Source organism: Cervus elaphus, chromosome 15 (genome assembly GCF_910594005.1).
Source record: "Cervus elaphus chromosome 15, mCerEla1.1, whole genome shotgun sequence".
Lineage (NCBI taxonomy): Eukaryota > Metazoa > Chordata > Mammalia > Artiodactyla > Cervidae > Cervus > Cervus elaphus.
In genome coordinates, this window is record NC_057829.1 from 22505684 (window position 1) to 22521462 (window position 15779).

General features: G+C 36.6%; 1 protein-coding gene and 1 non-coding gene across 5 annotated transcripts in view; both read right to left on the reverse strand.

Moving 5' to 3' along the window:
* The window catches only part of CTNNA3 (catenin alpha 3), a 1812800-nt gene that overhangs the window by 354947 nt on the left and 1442074 nt on the right, over window positions 1-15779 (reverse strand). The window lies entirely within an intron of this gene.
* TRNAC-ACA lies at window positions 12162-12233 on the reverse strand. The gene has a single exon. It is a non-coding gene; the product is annotated as a tRNA-Cys (tRNA).

The following is a 15779-nucleotide window of genomic DNA, read 5'->3' on the forward strand; positions in this document are numbered from 1 at the left end:
TGTATAGTAAATAGACTCCATTCAGCCTCCCTGAGTTCCAAAGGGCAGATTCAAACAGTTGCCAATCAGAGAAGCAAGGGAATGCAGAAACAAAGGGGGAGCAGTCAGGAAACAGTAATGCAGCAGCAAAGCATGTTTGTGAGTCATCCTCAAGGAATACACATAACAATGTGTAGGAGCTAAGCCCGCCCCAACAGGTGGAGGATCTCATAACTTCAGGCTGAGAAAAGATTCTTGGAACACCACCCTGTTACCTCACTACCAACAAATCAGAAGTAAATCTGAAAACAGCAGAAGATAAAGAAGACTCTGACCATCCTCAAATGATTCTTTCTTTTAAAACTTTCATAATCAACTGAATCTTCAGAGTTGTTTTTTGGGAATAGGAGTCTACCTTATCCCCAAGTTATCAGCCTCCTGAATAAAGCAACATTTTCATTCCAACCAACACTTGTTTTTTGAGTACTGGTTTTCAAGCAGACACATCTGACTTTGGTTACAGCAACATTTTGTGAAAGATACTGGAACAAAACAACTCTTTTAAACAAATCAATGGAAACAACTGGTATTTTAAGACAATTCTTTCAAAAAGTGCACAAAAACAAATGACTCTGCAAATATTCATAAGGGCATAGGAAGGGAGAAGCCTTCTAAGCAAAGAGAATAGTTCAACAGCAAAAACTGTAAGAACAGGGAAAAAAAAAAAAAAGTGGGGGGGTGCGGGGAGCTGGGATTGAAACATTAACACTCATTAATAACTAAAGTTTCTATGAAGCCTATATATTTAATGTTTATAGTTATATGACTTTATGTTGACACAAAGGATAAAGGGTTTACTTTCAGAGAGTGGGTTAGCATTGTCAGGGTATCAGGCTTATTTCATTATTGTTCTTCCATTTATAGTGTGAGAATGTCATAGACTGTCCCAAGGCCAACTCCAAAGGGAAAGAAGAAAACTGTTTAACATCTCTTTCAGAGCAGTACAAACCTGGAAAAATTAAATCTCTGTCTCCCTGTCCCAAATCCCCTATTGGATCTAAGTTTGGTGGAAGTGCACTGGCCCAACAACTGGCAGTTTTCTCAATGAACAGTTGGAATATTTAACTTCTTTACTAGCCGCAGCCTTAGCCATAAGCTAGGAAACCCTGACACCAATGCACCACATGTCTAAATGTACATTACCTACTTGATCATCTTATTTTATCATCTATGTCTCCAAAAACAATGAACACAACTTATTGTATCTGTCCTGTAGGTAACATTCTACATAGTTGAAAAAATTCCTGCCTTGGCTTCTTAGGCAGCACTCTTGATTTTCTTCCCATCTTTCCTGTTACTTCTTGTCAGTATGCTTTACTAGCTTTTCAACATGAATTCTAAATACATTTCTTTTCTTTTTTTTTCCTTTTCTAATACACATTCTCCAAGTGTGAATACATTCATTGCTAGGGAATCAAATTCCAATCAAAGGCCAAATTTTTGTTCTACATTTCAAAATCATACACCCAATGAACCATACAACATACCTGTAAAATAAATAAACTTAACCACCTAATGAGCCCACTAAAATGAAATCAAACTTCTACCACAGACTGCTTGATCCCAGTGTCCCCTAGCTCAATAAGTAACACTCATATCCACACAATGGCCCCAAACAAAAAACTAAACTGCTAGATTCAGATTCCCCCATTTTCTTAAATTTCACATTAATTCCCTGAAAACCTGGTCAATTTTATTTCCAAAATAAATTTCAAATTCATCTACCTGTTTTGCCCACTCTCTAAATCTACCACTGTCTAATACCAATGTAATGCATGCAACCTATGTAATTTTAAATTTGCTAGTAGCCACATTAAAAAAAGAATGGCTTATACATATCAAATTGAAATTATTTTTTTATATTTGGTTAAAACATACTATGAACATTTTGACTGTACAAATGTTCAATATATATGAATTTTTTTTTTTTTTCTTAGTGAATCTTCACGATTTGTTGTGGGTTTTTATATAGCACACCTCAGTACACACAGGCCAAGTTTCAAGTGCTAAACAGGCACATGAAATTACTGTATTGGAGAGTACAACACTCGTCTATGTCAGCATCATCCATTGTCTGGAAAACTACAACAGACTCGTATCTGATATTATCACTTCTATTCCTGCCAACCTCCACCTGCAACAACATATTTTTAAGAATCAGTGAGGAACGAAAACAATGCAATTCCTTGCTCCTGTGTGGAACAATAATGAGACTGGGTAGGCTTGCCTACGTCTGTTGATGTTTGAACAATGTTAATGATTAAAAGGTTAATCAATAATATCTTAGCTATTTTCCCAAGGAAATACTTGCTCCTATAAGAGAAAACTGATTCAGTTAAACTGATCAATTATCAAGACTAATAAACTCATCCAGAGTCATTTCATAATCTTCAATTCACTGTGTTGTCATCCAAATCTACTATGTCACCAAATCTCAGCCAGTTCTCTCTCCTGAAAAATGTCTTTTAACATCGCTCGGCACAAGCCTTAAAATGACATAAAGAACTTTATCTAATTTCCCTATTTTGAGACACTAGTAAGATTGTGAAGGTGGTATTCTCCTTTACAGTAAGTCTAGTAAACTGAGTTTTGCTTGATTAACACCTTTTTGGAGTTCTTTGGAAAGTCAACCTTCAACAAAAGCAAGAGAGGACTTCTTAAAATGCAAATGGGATCATGTCACTCATCTGGTAAAGATATTTCAATATTTCCCAGTGCTTTGGAACAAAATCTAAACTGCTTAATGTATTTGACAAGGCCAAAATGACCTAGTCTCTGTCTAGCTCTCTAAAATCATATTAGATCATTCCCCTCTTCCATTCATTAAGTTTTAAACACAGTGCCTTCTTCCTTTTCTTTAGATATAGCCAGTGTTATCCCAGTCTTGGCATTTTTGCATTTACTCTATCCTGCATGCAACATTCTTCCCTGTCTTAAAATTGCTGACTCATCCTATTCACATTAACTGAGTCAAATCTAATCTCAGAGAAGCTTTCCTCAACCACTGTATTTAAGGTGTTGTTTTCTCTTATGCCAATTTTCTCTGTATCACATCATTTTACTTCCTTCATATCACTTATCATAACTGCCTTGTCTTTATCCTTTGTTTACTTTTTCTCTCCACTAAGATTATAGATGTCTTATAAACAGAGATCTTAACCTATCTCTTCTATCTCTATATTCCTACATATTGGATACATTTATTGACATATAGGTATTCAACAACTTATAAAAATGAGTGAATAAAAAGAATTCAATGACTCTATTAAATGATGAAGGAAAGAGAAGGAAAGGAGGGAAAGAAGAAAGAAAAGTCCTTCTAAAATATGTGATAAAGCCATGACAAGTATGCTTATTCCCTCCTATGTATCAGGACACTGTGTAACTGTATTAAAGGGAAGGAATTGGGACTCCACAGCTACTATATAATGTAACTGAGACCAGGAGCAAGGTCTCCTGATTTCTAATCCATTGCTCATCAGAGCATAACACACTATCTTTCAGCCTTCTCTGATTGATGTGGTTCTTTCGAAGAAGATGTGTAAAGCTTCAGATTTACTAGCGAAACAAGGCATCTGAAGGAGAAAATGATTTTCCCTGCATTAATTGGTGAGTTCATATCTTTTTGCATTTACATCTCCCACTTGCATTTTGATTAGCAATTTCTTCTGTCAATTTAACACCAAAATCCTCTGTAATCAGAGGCATGTTATATTCTGGAACAGACTCAATGAGTCCATGAAGTTAGAAAGAGAGCACTTCAATCCTTCACCTTGGCTGCTCTAGTGGTGAACATGCCTGACTGTCAGTCTGATTTCCTAAATCTCCTCTGAGATGGTAGGCAGTTAAAAATGCTGTTGGCATATGCTTGGCTTCAGCTCATTGCAAATACAAAAAGCAGCTTGGTTCCAAACACGAGCCTCACTTTTCTCCCATTATTTATTAATATCATCATTATTAGCATTATTATCTTTATCATTCTTCCAAACTCCCTTTTGGAGAGGTTTCATACTCTAAGGAAGAGCAATTACTGAAAATTATATTTGATCAATATATTTAGTGAGTCATAAACCATAAATCAGAACTTGATTGAAATTTCTATCCTCTTCCAATAGTAAATATACTGTACGGGATTGTAATTGTTGCCTACACAATTACAGTCTTCCCAGGTGTGTCAGTGGTAAAGAATCTGCGTGACAAGCAGGAAACATAGGTTTGATCCCTGGGTCAGGAAGATCTCCTGGGGAAGGAAATGGCAATCCACTCCAGTATCCTTGGCTGGGAAATCCCATGGACAGAGGAGCCTGGTAGGCTACAGTCCATGGGATCACAAAAGAGTCAGATGCTACTTAGTGACTAAACAACAACAACACAACAACACCAGCACAGTTACTAATTCTTCTTTATTGTCTTACTAAAAGAAACTCAATTTTCAAATACTAGACAGCTTGAGGTGAATGACTGTGCATTACTCCTCAACCCAAATCCCATGGAAAGAGTCTTGAATACTCTGTGCTGAATCCAGAGATTTTGTTCCTTTTACCATTTAGTGAGGTCAGGTCTTTTTGACATGAAATGAAAAATATAAGAATCTGGAATAAAAATAAGAATCTGGAATCCTGTTACTTTTCAGTCTTTCTCCAGCTATATGAAGAGGGGTTCAGGCACTTTGGCTTCATTGAAGTTCTTAAAACATGCCTTTACCTCCATATCCTTGCAAAAGTCCTAAGCCACAATTCCAACTGCACAGCTCATTCATCAAAGCCTGACTCAAATGTCACCAAAAGTTACATCTTTACATAATTTTCTCCATGGCGGCAGTTTTTCCAACAATGATTCTACATGATTCCATTATAGCACTTACCACAATAAACTCCTATCATTTGCTTACGTATCTCTTTACTCCATGAGAATGCCAGTTATTTGAGAACAAGGATCATGTCTCACTCATGTTTGTGTTCTTAAAACCTAGCACAGTGTTTACAAGATAGAAGATACTCAAATATTTTTCAAGCAGTTGACTGAGGTGACTACATAACAAATAAAAAATTATTCCTTAATATGATACCTTCCTCCTTCCATGCTATTCAGGTTTATGATAATTTCACATTCTACATATACTTCCCAAGGTTTTTGTTCTGTTTTGTACTTCCTAGATATATTTATTTCAAAGGCATTTTTTCAAAGAAGGTATCAAAAATGATTGTGCATAGCTTAATGTCTTAAATAAGCAAAGGACACATTTAGAGAAGACATTAAAATGTGGCAATGTAAAAAACTTCTAATTAACTAGAATATTTGGTTAATCAGAACTCCAAAATTCTGTAATTAAACAAATGATCACCTGCAATAATTTAAGCATATTTCCATTGGTTTATTTTATAACTTAATAAGCAAAAGACTACTTAAGCTAAACTTAGGGCCACAAAGTTAATCAACAGAAAATTATTAATAAAGATGATGACAACATTGATAAGAGTATTTTAATAATTAAGATATATTTCATTTTCCAAAGATGGGCATACCATTACTTCTGATCCTACATGCTCCTTTTGACCTCTAAATTATATTCTTTCCATTGAAAAGTGGAGGTTCATGTTTCTTCTTCTTGAATTGGGGAGGCTTTTGACTTGCTTGCAAGTAATAAATTATGGCAGAAGTGACAGTGCATGGTTTCAGAGGTTAGGTTAAAAAAGAAAATACTATATATGATTTATTAACTGTAAAACTTATTCCTGGATTCCTGAAATTCCATTAAGAAGCCCAGTATCCATAGGCTATCATATGAGAAAGTCAAGCCTCAGGAGAGGTTAAATGCAGTTTTCCTTAGTGTTCTAGTCTTCAGTCCAGACATCAGACATGTGAGTGAATAAGCCTATGCCCTTTGTGAATTTCTGACCTACAGAATTTGTGAGCATAATAAATTGATTGCTGTTTTATGTCACTAAGTTTAGGATAATTCATTGCATAGCAGCAACTACTGGAAGACAGTTTGTGACAAGGAATGGCCAGACATTCACTAATCCCATTTCTTCTTCTTGGACATAAAGGGGAAGAAGACATTTATCAGCTCCTTTGCAGTTGATTTGAGTTCCCTTTGACTGAGTGGTGGTCAATGGGATGCAGAGGGAAGTATGCCTCATTGAAGTCTAGTCATCAAACTTCCTGTTTAATCATCTACTGTCTCTTCCATTTCTGCAGTGACAGTGGAAGCTAAATTAGAAAGATGGCAATATCAAAGTTTGGAGGATTGTGAATCACTGAGTCATCACCTAGTAGAGACCTATCAAGTAAACTGGCTAGTGTTTGACCAATGTATAAATGATAAATAAACCATCATTAAGATAAGCTATTGAGATTTGGGAGTTGTGTTATGGCAGATAGCATTGTTACTCTAATACACATAACAAATTTAATTTAATTTATTTGTATTACTAATTTGCAATACCAACACTGATTCTTGAGCACTTGATAATGTGTTGATAATGTTGCTTAATGCTGTGCATATATTATCCCACTTAAATTCAGATCAACCTTATTACTAGGCAGGTATATTTGTTTTCCCTGTTTTACACATGCAAATCCAAAACTTAAAGACCCAGAGTCACAAAGATATTTCAAAGAAAGAGAATTGAGGCAAACCTAAAGTAAGGTTATCTTCTAAGAGTTAAATTAGCAAAATTCATTTGTGAGGTTAGCCATCTATAAATACATTGTTGATGTAAGTTTTTGTTGAACAGGTACTCTGAACTTATTCCCAAACCACTAATTTTAGTGATAATAGAGGATACATGTGCAAAAATCCTTGGTTTTATTTTGTATATTTTGTAGTAGTGAAGTGAAAGTGAAGTCGCTCAGTCGTGTCCGACTCTTTGCAACCCCATGGGCTGTAGCCTACCAGGTTCCTCCGTCCATGGAATTTTCCAGGCAAGAATACTGGAGTGGGTTGCCATTTCCTTCTCCAATTTTGTAGTAAACAGGCCACTATGTACTGATTAAAATGTATTTTACAGCCATTTCTAAGGGTTAGAAATAATTTTGATTATGGTATCTTTCCATATTTTATGACTTTAATTAAACTTCTGATTTCTGTTCCAAACACTGCAGTATAATACAGTATAAAACACAATTTAATCATTAAATTTGTGGATAATTTTGTGATTTTCTTCAAAGCCTATAGCACCAAGGGACTGATAATAGAAGATAATGTGCATAATATACACTCCAGGAAGTTCCACAAACTCCATCCTGAAGGACTTTTCTTTCTCCCACAACCTAACAGCAAATGCACACAATCAAAAAGTCTCATCAGGACTATTCCTAATTGTCATCATCTTTAAAAAGGAATCTAGTCATGGGAACAAGGTAATATAAAGGACATTTTAAAACAACTACATATACTCCACTCTACAGAAGCTCATACTGAGACAAGTAACATTGACACAGACATGCATGTGCATTTGTGGTCACATTAGTGGTCACAGAATACAATATTTAGTAAAAATTCTTGCAAAATTATTAAACCAAAGATCATGTAAATTTCTTTGTGAAAATATTTCCCAAGGTAGTCTCCTATTATCCATCACTTTCTATAATATAAAATATTACAAAACAAAGTAACATTTCTCTTTCCCTTGTTTTTGTGAGGTCCAGTGATGATATTTCAAACAAATGTCAAATTTGGCAACCAAATCCATCACTTCATTTAATTGTGAAAATGTCTAACATCTTATTTTAGTTTAAATTTCTAAAAATTCCTTGTTTTATATAGTTTACATCCTTTTATGTGCAGTCACACAATAGATAAACATATAAGTTTATATGTCATTTGTCATGATAAACATAAACTTGAGTAAGAAGATAGAGGCTGGCTGAAGTGGGAAATGCTATTTTCTTTATGATTCTGTACAGGGTTTAGGCAGGATTTTATGTAAGGTAATGATACCTCAGACCTGAAGAAGTCTGCTGTGCAATTCTTATAGAAAACATGTGGTTAAAGAAAGCAGTAAGTGGAAAGACACCAGAAGTGTAGGCATGTCTGGCAAATGGGAGAAACAGCCAGGAGGGCTATGTATTAATATCTGAATTTGAAGGTATGGGGAAGAGAGTGGTAGGTTAAGTGTTCTTCAACAATTTGCCCAAAAAGCAATTATTGGGATTCCTGTGTTTATAACTGGCCCATCAATCTCCTGAGGTAAAGGAAAGGCTCTAGACCACATGCTCAAAGCCTCTGGATCTTGTCTGGTTGCTTCCTCAGTGTGTGACCTCAAGTGCTTCACTTTACTTCCTGACCTTTGCTATTATGCTCCAGAGTATATTTTTCCTTTGGAACGCCATCATTTACTTTATAGATACTGGGAATACAAAATTTTCAATACCCTTCCTTCTATGAGTTATGCCAAAGTCTATTTCCTAAAAGTCACCACTTCATAAATTGTATTTTTCAGACTTCTTTTTCTCTAGGAGCTTTATTAAGTCTTTTAAAAGTTACTTTTGAAATGTAGGCAGTCAAGCATTTCATTTGAGCTAAGAAACCAGCACCCCATAAGAGTTTTTAGGGTTAAACAAAATAGAAAGTAATAACAATGTATTATTAGATTTAACACTGAATACACTTACTCATTTAATTACAAATGTGAGTTTAGTTATAAAAATGTAAATAAATTATTTAATAATTAACTTATCAGAAACAAACAACAACAAAAAATCCTTAAGATTCCACAACTAAAATATTCTCCCCATGTTATTTTTCTATTCAGAGGGCTAGCTACTTCCTCTGAAGGAATTTTCAAAGAGAGATGCTTGACTCCTTCAACTCACCTACTTTGAGTCAGAGGTTCCGTATAGCACTTGTGTAGAATTCTCTGAGTGCAAGGCTGGCCTGCATCAAAGCCCTTTTGGACCATCGACTTTCCTGCCAGTCCGGCGGCTCTGACCCTTTGGTGAAAGAGCACTTCTCAGGATGACTTCGGGCTGAACATCTCTCCCAGCAGGAGCAACAGGGATCACTGAGCAGTGCTGCTTTGTAGCTTAGCCAATAGGTTTCTCAACGAACAGTCTTTCCTACCCTGCTCACCTCTGTTCCCTTAGTCACAGAGTCTCCTCAGATGGTGCACACACAACAAAGGCCATTAAGTGCACAGAGAGCGTACAGTTTCATCTCTTGCTGACGGGTGCTAGTGGGTGGTTCTGCTTTTCCTTAGCTTGAACTCTTTGTTTTCAGAGGAAACAGTGAGAACCCCACTACAGAATTCTTCCCGGTAATGTTTGATTTAAATTTGCATACAAAGCTAAGGTTACTCTGCCACACATCTTTTATTAAGTTCCCTTAGGAAGTCCTCGGGTAATTGGCTTCTTTACAAACTGGTTCTGCCACTATAAAGGAGCCACGTCACTTCCAAAAGGGACAAAGTATTTTAACTGGTATTCCCTGGCAAGACCCCTATGAGAATGTAGAGTGACTAAGATGAATACAGGAAATCAGCTTTCCTCTGAAAAATGAAAACGTGTACATTTCTTATATGTTAACTAAATATGAAATGGTGCCTGAACCGACTCTCCACAGTTCAACAAAGGCACCACAGAGTATGAAGGGTGTAAGATAACATTTGCTAGCAGTATGGGATCGCACAGAGTCAGACACAACTGAAGCGACTTAGCAGCAGCAGCAGCAGGCCTGTGGATAGAAAGTGTTCCTGGGGTTGGAAAAACTGGCTTGATTAGGAACTGTGATCATTAACGTCCAGGTCCTATGGAATGAAGACTGGTGGGTAAAAATTACACAACACCGGGCCTCAAGCAGCACAGTCAGGACCTAGAAACTAGAGTGAACCTAACATTATATCCTCCAAGTCTGAAACTTTAGAGTCAAAAGGGGAAAATTCAAATTTGTCCTAAGGAAACCAAGACATACCTTTACCATAATTTACTGCATGTTTAAATTCATTTAACAAACACATGATTCCCAGGTGGTGCAGTGGTAAAGAATTCACTACCAATGCAGAAGATGCAAGAGATGAGGGTTCAATCCCTGGGTTGGGAAGATCCCCTGGAGGAGGGCATGGCAATCCACTCCAGTATTCTTGCCAGGATAATCCCATGGACAGAGGAGCCTGGTGTGCTACAGTCCATGGAATCATAAAGAATTGGACACAACTGAGCGACTAACACTTTCACTTTTCAAACCTACTATGCAATGAGCCAAATAGTAAATGTTTGAGTCTTTGTGAGCCAGACAGTTTCTGTTGTCACTGTAGCACTAAGAGCAATAGATATATATGGCTGTATGAATTCTTAAAATTAGAATTTCATATACTTTTCACATGTCAGAAAATAATCTTTTTTCAAATTTTTCAACCATTTAAAATATTAAAATCATTCTTCACAAAGGCCATATGAAATACATGGTAGACTAAATATGACCCAAGTTTGTCATAAGTTTGTCAACACCTGACCTAAGAGACTACATAATGAGTCACAAACCTGAAGGATAAAAATCAACAAAAGAGGAGTCATGTATTAGAAATATTTGGCAAGCAGCCAGTTATAAAATAGAAAGGTGTTAATTTTATAATATTCAAAATGTCAGCAATTTCAGAAGTCTATGCAGGCTTTACTAACTAGTCCTAATTAATATAGGACTAGCAGCTTGTATTTGTAAGGTGCTAGTTACTGGGTAAAACACGATTTTTTAAAGTTAACTTTATCAATGTAAGTTATGTATTATTTTAAATGTACAATTTCTTGAGTTTTGACAATTTTGTCTACCCATGTAACCACCTTGGATTAGTCTTCATAAAGATTTGCTGAGAATTTGTTTGGGGCAGCGTTAAATTTATAAATCAATTCAGGGAAAATTTACACCTTAACAATATTGAGTTTCCCAGTCCAACCATATGATAAATCTTCAAATGTTTAAATCATTTTAATTATTCTTAACAATATCTTATAATTTTCCAAGTGTAGCTCTTGAACATCTTTATTAAATTTATCAAGTTTATTTTGTTATTTTTAATGCTGAAATATCCTTTTAAAAAGCATATTTTACAATTGTTAGTTGCTACTTTATAGAAATGCACTCTCTGGGTTTCATTTTATTTCTTTATTGCACATTTCTTATTTCATTAATTTTGCCCTTATCTTTATTTTCCTCTTCCTTGCATTATAAAATTGGTACATTAAATCTGTATTCTGTGATCTTGCTAAACTTATTTATCTGTTCTGCTAGAATGGGTTATTTTGTTGTAAAATGATTTTTTAGGATTTTCAATGTAGTTGATCATATAATTTACTAATGTGGACATTTTCACTTTTTCCTTTGTAATCAGTATACATTTTATATTATTATCATTATTAAATTATTCTTCTGGCCAGAACATCCATAACACTACATTGCTTTGGAACATGGACATTCTCACGTTGTTCCTAATCTTAAGGAACAGAGTTTTGGCCTTCATTTTAAGTACAATTTTAAAGTTACTTTACTAGATAGAAGTAGTAATTCAACGGTATGCTTTCATTTCCCTCTACAGTGAAGAAACTAATGATATCATGCAAAGGAACAATGTAAGTGGTAATGTACAACATCGACTTGAATGCATGTCTCATTTTAAACAATATTCTTTTCATTACTTCATTTCCAAACTGAATTACACAAAGTTCTAATTGTACAAGATAACCTTTTACACTGGTTAGATTCTAACTGACACCATCATGGTCTTTCTCTCTGGCAGTCTGAGTGAGATTTCAAAGAGAAAAATAGCAGTTCTGTCCAAAGACATATAAAGAAAAAAAAAAAAATCTGAGGTCATGAAGAAGTTATGGAAGACAATGAAAGAAGCTCAGCGAAATCATGACAGTGTAAGTAATTTAAACTTAAAAAAAACTGTATATGATTCTAGTGAAAGCTATGAATCTATCCACTCCTATATGTACAATAGAATCAGACACAAAAGGCTTTTCAGCCTATATAAACTTAAGTTGTATATTAAAGTGAGTGAAGTCGCTCAGTTGTGTCTGACTCTTTGCAACTCCATGGACTATAGTCTACCAGACTCCTCCTTCCATGGGATTTTCCAGGCAAGAATACTGGCGTGGGTTGCCATTTCCTTCTCCAGGAGATCTTCCCAACCCAGGGATTGAACCTGGGTCTCCTGCATTGTAGGCAGACACTTTACCATCTGAGCCACCAGGGAAGTCAAACTATTTGTTAATTCTAGAATCCATTTAAATGATTTACGTAAAATGGTCCATGTAAACTGGGACATGTGCATTTTTTAATCTGTTTTATTTTTGTTTATTCAAAAAATAATTTCCATCAAGTCAGATATCCAAAGTATGTTGCTTTCCCCTGATATATAAATTTAGAAAACTAACATAGAAAATCTACATTTATGATGGTTCTGAAAATCTTCACATTTGTCTCTGGAAAGTGTCTCTATATTTTCCATTTGCTTTTGATAAGTTACATATGAAAATTCACAAAGAAAATATATGGAAGTCTACATTCTGAATACTTGTTAGAGTATGAATTTTTGCTGAAACTTTTCCTCCTTTTTAGAGTATTTCATTGCTGGCCACCCATGTTAGTCTTTCACAATTCAATTATGCCATCCTTTTAAAAATTCTTCTCTTTATACCTAAGAACCTTTTACCAAAAAGATGAGACATTGAGCCTCCTTGGTATGTTTCAAGAGGTTAATAAAAAACAATATACGAGGACTTCCCTTTTGGTGTGGTGGTTAAGACTCCATGCTCTCATTGCAGGGGGCCCAAGTTTGATCCCTGGTTGGGGAACTAGACTCTACATGCTACAACTAAGAGTCTGTATGCCACAACTAGGAAGACTGCATGCCACAACAAAGATCCCCTGAACTGCAACTAAGACCTAGCACAGCCAATAAAGAAATATTGAAAAAATAATATGCAGAACTATAATGCTCAGTTCAGTTCAGTTGCTCAGTCATGTCCGACCCCTTGTAGCCCCCATTGACCACAGCACACCAGGCCTCCCTGTCCATCACCAACTCCCAGAGTCCACCAAAACCCATGTCCATTGAGTCGATGATGCCATCCAACCATCTCATCCTCTGCCGTCCCCTTCTCTTCCTGCCCTCAATCTTTCCCGGCATCAGGGTCTTTTCCAAAGACCTTTATGGGTTCAAAATAAACATTTGCATTATATCACCTATAATTCAGGTATTAATGTTAATAAATAATAAATTAATGTTAATAAGCATGAATATCCTCATCTATAAAAAAATTTTTGAGAAAAAAACATCATTCTTTGTTTAGAACTTCACTCTTTTAAGTTACTTTTCAGGTTTCAGCTTCATGTTGCTCTATGAGCATATTTCTGTAGTTTCTGTAACTAACATTCTTAAATATATACAAAATAATAGGCAGCATCAGCAGTACTGAGGCAGGAGTTAGATGGGTCCCATGCTGAATAGTTTCTCCCTTGTGGACAGAATAATACCAGAAACTCCATAAAAGCAGGATGATTGAAGAGGGAGATAAAAGACCACGTATTCCTCATTCTCAAAGTGAAGGATACCTTCCTGACTACATATGCACAGAAAGTCTCCTTGGAAGTGAAAAGAGGAGGGACAACACCTCATAGTAAGTGATGCAGCTACCTATAGGTCTCTTTGCTAGAATCCATCTTGGCACACACACATGGGAGGACCCGGAGATAAGCCAAATACAGGCTCAGAACCAGGCAAAGCAAGATGACTGGTTAGAGGAAACTCAGAAGAAATGCCCCATAAACATGATTCAAACTACCAGGAGGGCACGAGTCTCTCTGAGCCTGCCCATGTGTCTATCCACACGCATGGTATTATTTTCTTCCTAGTAAACACTTGTTTCACTATTTTCCGTCTCTTTGTGAAAATTCATTTCTACACAACTCATGGGCCAGGACCTTGCCACTATCTATGGTGGCCCAGTGGTTAGGACTCAGCACTCTCCCTGGAACTGCCTGACCTCAATATCTGGCCAGGAACCAAAATCCCGATTCAAGCCACCACAGGCCAAGGCCACCTGAGATCAGTGTTAATAGTAATAGAAACCTTCTTCTTATAAGAGATTACTACTTACTAAAGCATTCCATTTCTATCATAACTCATTTTGTCAGCATAATAATCTTTTGAAGTAGGTACAGTACCAAGTTTATTTTACAAAGGAGGAATCTGAGGCATACTGAAATGTGTTACTTGCCATAGTCTTAACCATTGTAAGAACTCTTGTATGGCTTCACTCTATGCCTACAAGCCCCGTGCTTGCCCAGGTTCAAGGCCAAAGAAAGAGGCCAGAATCAGTTAGAGAGACATCAATGGTTTACCCGGGAGCTTACCCATCTGAGGTCAGGTCCTAGAGTGATGCCCCATCCTGTGCAGCAGAAAGCCGGCAGGACATGGCAGCAGTCTTCACACCAGGGGAAAGGGGAGATTACAAGTTATTAGGGAATTGATGTCAGGTGGGCTCATCAGTTTCCAGGGAAACCAGCAGAGAGGCACGCCCCTTACCATCCTTTGATAAGAACAATCACCAGCTGGGGCCTGGGGCAAGTATATAGGAAGGTTTGTCATGTGCTTAAGATTTAGGTGAAGCAGACACTAGTCTGGCAAGGGGATGTACAGAGAGCAAGAGAACAACCATCTTGAGTGACCAGAACACTCTTAATCACTGCAAAATTTACACATAGATATTAAATACCAACAGGGCTTCCCGGGTGGTGCTAGTGGTAAAGAACCTGCCTGCCAAGGCAGGAAATGTAAGAGAAATGGATTTCATCCTAGGGTCGGGAAGATCCCCTGAAGGATGGTATGGCAGTCCACTCCAGTATTCTTGCCTGGAGAATCCCATGGAGAGAGGAGCCTGGAGGGCTACAGTCCAAAGGGTCGCACAGAGTCTGACATGACTGAAGCAACTTAGCATGCACATTAAACACCAACAAATACCAAATAATAATAATAGAAAAAATAATGCTCCCTGCTCTCCAAGGTTAAGAACAAGATTCTACAAACTCGACTGTCCGCACATTGAATCCAGAGAAGATAGAAATAGTAAATGTCACAGTATTTGATTCAGAAAATTCTAAAATAACTCAATAATGGTAAACACAGTTATTCATCAAAATAAATAGTAAAGGCCGGTATAATCATATCTGTAAAACTATAAAATACCAGGCTCTGATCTTAAGTTAGCATTTTATCATCTTAAGAGCACCAAAGAACACTTTTGAAAATTCAAGTCTAAGGTTGGATTTTGTAACATCACACACATTCTCAAGAGCATAGCCTAGGCCTCCCTGAACATGAATAATTATACCTGTATGGCCTTCATGTTGACACTCTTTAGATACTCTGAATAAAGCATCAAGTGTTTTCCAGTTCTCAGGTCAAGATATTGGTCAGCATTTCACCTGACCTTTTAAAGAGAAGATTATTCCAGACCAATTTTATTATCTTCTATGACAAAGGGACAGTCCTCAAAGGAGGGGGGGGGGAGATTTTCATTAATTACATCTGAGTTAGACTTCTATTTTCATCCTATAATCCAATTAGCAGTTAAGTACAAAGGTTTATGGGTTATACTCTAAAGAATCCCTGCAGGTGTGCATCCAGGTACCATTTAGAGGCTGCCTAGAAAAGGAGGTGGGGAAGGGGAGGGGCAGGGGCAAGATAGAAATGATGGGCCTCTAGACCATCCTGAAAGCTTTAAATACAAGAGCTCTG